Source organism: Cibotium barometz, chromosome 9 (assembly GCF_041138505.1).
Source record: "Cibotium barometz isolate CiBa-2024 chromosome 9, ASM4113850v1, whole genome shotgun sequence".
Taxonomy (NCBI): Eukaryota; Viridiplantae; Streptophyta; class Polypodiopsida; order Cyatheales; family Cibotiaceae; genus Cibotium; species Cibotium barometz.
The window spans coordinates 39394665-39401072 of record NC_141054.1 but is presented as its reverse complement, the minus strand read 5'-3'; positions in this window follow the sequence as shown (position 1 = coordinate 39401072).

The window sequence follows — 6408 nt, the reverse complement described above, 5'->3', positions numbered from 1 at the left end:
TTAGCTGTAACTTCAAAAATTAAGCCATCAATAATCACTGATTAATGAGGAAACTCACTATAGAGAACTGAGGTATCAATTGCTCGACTATCTACTAGAAAAGAATGGTGAGCTCCTAGCCAAAATGGAGTTATTACAAATACACAAAAGTACTAGCCGAGAAAAGAATGGTGAGCTCCTAGCCAAAATGGAGTTACTACAAATACAATGCACAAAAGCACTAGCCAATTCCTTCGAAACTAGTATCAAGATGATCAGTAGCTCTCTCGATCAAATAATTCTGGGAACAAGGATCATAACAGAGATCGCCAGCAATCAATCTGCTTTCCTTCCCCTCGACATGTTCATCGACATTGGCGCCACAATAAGCCTAATCAAGATAGGGCGTCCTTTTATATTAGAAAATAACAATTGAGGACTATTAATGCACTCCCACATGACTCATGCATGTAGCCCATCAAAACCCATGCAACTAAACCTTAATATCCATCCAACCTCTCATTTTTCATGCAATCGACCACCCGTACATGCATCTAGAACTTAAGCTAACTTCTTCTCTTATGCATGGCTTGAGTTCTTTATTAGTTCCAAAGCTTACATCATCCTTTTTTATTTATTTTACACTCCAAAAATTAAACATATTCACCCTTTGCCCAAATAATATGCACTTTCCTATTTACATGTGCCAAGCACACCCAAGCACGTGCTTTATTTTTATTTGCATGGGGATTATTTATTTTTTAATCATTAATTTTCTTGGATTAAATCATTTATTTAATTCACAATATTTGCTAATGGAATTATTTTCTCTTTCCAACCTTAATGTGTTCTAAGGGGTGGATGTGTGCACATGGAAAGGCCCCAATAAATTTTTGCACACACTAACTTGGTCAATTAACTTAAAGTATTATTCTAATTTCATTTTCTCGAGCTCTCATGCACACTTAATTATATTCTCTCACTAGAATGTGCATTACAAAAAAATAATACCCCATGTTAAATTATGATATAGGAAGAGGCATCTTACAATAATATTGAGATAATATTTTTTCTCTTCCAACATTTTTCATTTCTATGCATATTAGCAATGTGTAAAAGAATTTCATTTCAAGGAAATAGCTACATGTGTGATCAAAAATGTAACAAGCTTTGGAATAAATTGAAGCTTGTCTTATATTTGCTCTTTCCACGTTGATGGGATTTGAATATTAACCCAACTCAATTTGCTCTTTCCACATTGATGGGATTTGAATATTAACCCAACTCAATTTGTGCCAACACCTAATTGCCAGCACCTAATTGCCAGCTACTAACACACATAATCCCTCAAGTTTAACCCAACTCAATTTGTGCCAACACCTAATTGCCAGCTACTAACACACATAATCCCTAAGGTTTAACTTAATTATTGACATTGAAACTCCAAGAAAAGGTAAAGTAGTTAAGCAAAAAAATCTAAAATAGTTACAAAATCAATAAGTAATATGACAAAACTAAATGTGTTGTGCTAACACGAAACACGAACTAAGGTTATCAAATCTATCCTTTGCCTAATTATACAACATAATAATAAAAATAAAAGGAGAGTTGGTATAAAGAAATGATTAAAAATAGAAATAAGTTACTATTTACCAATGCCCTACCAACAATGATGAAAGAGTTTTAAATGAAACATAGGGAATCTAACTATGATACACATTGAAGAAAAAGAACTTTATGATTAAACATATGACATGTGCAAGCTTTAAAAAAACTCAAATGTACCTAACTACTAGTATAAAGCATAATCAAACCACAAGTAATCACAACCTATGGTGGCATCTATAAACACAAAGAAAATGCTAGTATATACATGACAAAGTAGTAAAGAACACACTACAATATGTATGTGAAGCATGTGAGTGCCTCCAATATTTATAGTGTTCTTAACAAATTATTTAAAATGTTCTAAAAGCAAAACTATAGAAAAAACAATTTTAATCATAAATAACCATGGTGAAAAGATAATAAAATGTTCTAAAAGCAAAACTATAGAAAAAAATAAATCATAAATAATCATGAATAACCATGGTGAAAAGATAGTCTTATTTTATTTTTAAATACTTGTTATTTTTTCAATAACAATATTGTGTGAAGAATACTCTCCTTAAAGGAATTTCTTTGAAACACCATACTTGAATAGAAGTAAGATTTTTACAATAGTCTCTACTAAAAGCATAAAAATGGACCTTCTCTCTTTATAAGAGCTAGGAAAAAATAATCATCCTTTAACTAAGATAGCACCATTCTATGGTTACATGTCGTTAAGTTTGTTTAAAGATAAGAATATAGAGGAATTATGCTTTTCAGAATTTGAGGATTATATGATGTTAAGCCTATTTAAAGATAATAATATAGAACATTACTTTTTAGAGAGTTGAGAAACTACAAGAAAAAACAAAATTCAAGCTACTAAAACATAATCAAGTGAAATTTGACTAAATGGTACATAAGGTTTTATAGCAAAAATAGGGAACATTTTCTTCAAAAGAATGAAAATTATGGTGTAAAAGTGTATATGATCTATGAGTATAAGGTTGTAAAATCTCAAATGCAAAACAAACAGTTATACACTAAAGGGGCAGTATAAAGAATCCAACATTTGTTAATACAACTTTAATATCCATTTACACCACTAGATTACGAAGAGAATTTTTAAAAACATGTTTTTGTTTATGTTGTGATAAATTGTTCCTCTGAACACTATTTGTAGTTGAGTGTTTGTAAAGAGCACTAGATAGTTCGGAAAAGTTAAACCCACAATTGTAAAGAAATGAACAAGAAACAAAATTGCTTCAAACAACACATGATATGAGTAGACCCAATCACAAGGTGACACGATTACATTCACAAGTTCCAAGCATTGAACAAAAACACACATCCTAAAAAAGATAAGATGATAATGTAAGGATGATTATCATGAGTAAGGAGGCTTTTCTGTATCTCAAAGTCAAACTCTTGAAGAGTATGCACTGCCTAATATTAAGATCATTTTGAGTGAAGGTCCATTTTAAGCTTTTATGATCGGTTACCAAAGTAAACTTCAGCCCAAGAAGATAGTGTTGCCAAAGCTTTAAGGCATGCACTATTACAAGCAACTCTAAATCAATGGACATCATAATTCCTATCATGCAGCCTCAACTTTTGGGATTCATATGCTATGGGATGTCCTTCCTGCATTAGGATTCCACCAACAACGAATCTATTGGCAATAGGACCACTTCAATAGTCTTACCAAACTCCACGGTAACTTCAACACATGATTTATTATCACCAGTTTGTACTTTTTAATTTATCAAAGGCACTCACTCTAGCACATAGGAGTCCATTGAAATGAAGCATCCTTCTTGAGAGTGTAGTTAAGGGGAGAAGCGACCTTGGCATAAGAAGGGATGAAAATGCAATGCCACCCTATTAAATTTAAGAATCCTCTATCTTCTTTTATCATCCTTGGTTTTGGCTAGTCAATAAACACCTTACATGTTTGTTGGATCGTGTGATATTCTATCATTTGACACTATGGACCCCTAGATATTCATTGTGATTGATAAGAAGGTACACTTACTCTTCTTAGCAAAAAATTTGTGCTTCCTGAGGGTTTCCAAGGCTTTGTGCACATCTCTCATGGCCAGTAGCATTTTTGGAGTAGAGCAAGATGTCACCAACAAAGAAGACCAAGATGAAATCATCCAATTCCCCAAATATTTCTTGCATTAACTGATTGAAGGTAATAGGGGAATTCGTCAATCCGAATAACATTACTGTAAATTCATAATGTCCATGTCAGGAACTGAAGGCAATCTTAAGCATTAACTGATTGAAGGTAATAGGGGAATTCGTCAATCCGAATAACATTACTATAAATTCATAATGTCCATGTCAGGTATTGAAGGCAATCTTAAGCATATCCTACTTCTTAATCCTAATTTAATACCTAATTTGATATTACCCTAACTTCAGGTCAATCTTTTAAATATTTGGGCACCATGCATGCGATCTAAAAGCTCATCTATCATGGGCATCTATTGGGGGAATGGGGTATTTATTCTTGAGAGTTATAACTAATTCAATCCCCTATAATCAATGCATAATCTAAGAGTTCCATTATTCTTCTTCTAGAAAAGCATGGGTGCACATCCCATGGGGATACATTGGGCCTAACAATGCCCTATTCCAAAAGTTGCCTTAATTGTCCCTTGAGTTCAGCCACTATTGGAATGGCCATCTTAAATGCGATCTTTGAAATTGGTTGAGGAGCTCCATGGATCATCTCAATCACGTGATCTACTTCATGACTTGGGGGCATCTCGGTCAAGTCCTCTTATGGATTTGATAGAGCATGTCATATGTAAGAGGTCCACAATAATGTTCTAGTTTCCTACCATTGGAGTATCCTTCCATCTCAAATCCATATAGGACCGGTCTCTATCTTTAGTACACCTTGAGATTTATAGTAGCATTTCAATTTTCTAGCATTAAAAGTATCCTTCCATCTTAACTCTATTTCCAAGGCCTCTACCTTTACTACACCTTGAGGAGTAATTTTGTGACTCGGTAGGGACCTAGGCCTCTATATTTGAGATTATATTTGTTGTTCTTGACATTGTAAATGAGTACCATGTCACCTTCCTTCATGTATTTGTCCTTAAGTTGGTTGTTAAACCAATGCACATGTCATAGTTTCATAACCATCATTTCACAAGCAGAATGCAATGTTTTCTCACCCATTAGCTCTAAGGTAACTAGTCTCTTTGTTAGGGGGTTTTCTTAACGATCATGCCTAGCTACAATTTGGAGACTTGGAACCAAGTGTTCCATTGGCGTGGCTGCATCAATCTCAAATGCAACTAGAAATACAAGCTAAAAAGGTGTGATATTCACAATCACCTTGGAGGCACAATATGGTGGGCCTATAGAGCGCAAAGTAGAATCACGTTTGGATGCCTCTATTGTCTTACTGGTGCAAAATTTTTTGTTTATGCTCTCAACTTGGCCATTTTCTTGTGGTAGTAAGGTGTTGAGTTCATATGCAACACCATAAGGAATTCCTTAAGCAAGAACAATGATCAGTATTTCTAGTGGGTGGCTAGAGAAATATGAGCAAGGCTCCAGACAGCCCTATAGTAGGAAACCCCGATTATGTGAAATGTGCAAATGGTTGCCTGTGAGAATGAGTAGTTTCCTTGCTCATTTTACGAAGAAAAGAGAAATAGTTATCCCATGTGAACCTAGTTTATCCCTAGCAAACTTTGTTAACTTCACATTTTCTCTCTCTAGTAAATGGTCCAACCCTAAGAGAGAAGAAGGAATCTGACCGATTAGAGTAAAATTAATTAGGTGTGGAGTTATATCATCATAAGTGGAAGACGTTAGAGAGAGAATCCTTAAACAAGAGTAAACTTGAATGGAAATTAGGACAACCAAAGAGACCATCCAAAAATTACTGGGTAAAAGAACCTCTTAGCTCAAAGTGCATATTTTTGCACTAGCCCTAAGATTCTTAGAGACCGTTTAAATAAATGTGATGAATAACAATAAGGAAGGCTATATAGATTGACCTCAAAAAGACCCCAGTGTAACCCCTCGATGTCGGATAAATGATCACAAACGGTCCCATTGGCTACTAGCTACCATTTTACGCTTTTGGGTATAAAAGTAAAGTAGGTACAGTAAACTAGGGAAAAAAGTAAGCTAGACTGTAAATTAGAGACAATAAGGAGGGAATAAACTAGGAAAAGAGTAAACTAGGGATTGAGGATTCGAACCCCAAACCTCTAGTTTAGAGAGACAAGCTCTAACAACTATACTATCCCCCAACATTGTCGTCCTTTTTTCTTAAACCATGAATTTCAAAAATTTGCGTTTACACCCTAGTTTACTTAAAATTTACTCTTCCTAAGTTTCCTATCTTAGTTTACTTTTTTCCCTAGTTTGGAGGGGGTCTTTAATGATCCCATGTTAGTTTGGAGGGGGTCTTTAATGATCCCATGTTACTTAGTGTGCTGAGTAATGATCCTAGTGCCAAGAGGAAGGTACCCGTTTGTCCATTGTGGGCTGGCCCTCACACGTGTGAGGACCTTTAATGCTTGTGTGAGGGTGAAGGCTGTGGTCATCTTTTCTCTGGATTTGTAACTTTTGGCTACGAAGATGGTGTATCTTTAGTACACCATTGGAGTATCCTTCCATCTCAAATCCATATAGGACCGGTCTCTATCTTTAGTACACCTTGAGATTTATAGTAGCATTTCAATTTTCTAGCATTAAAAGTATACTTCCATCTTAACTCTATTTCCAAGGCCTCTACCTTTACTACACCTTGAGGAGTAATTTTATGACTCGGTAGGGACCTAGGCCTATATATTTGAGTTT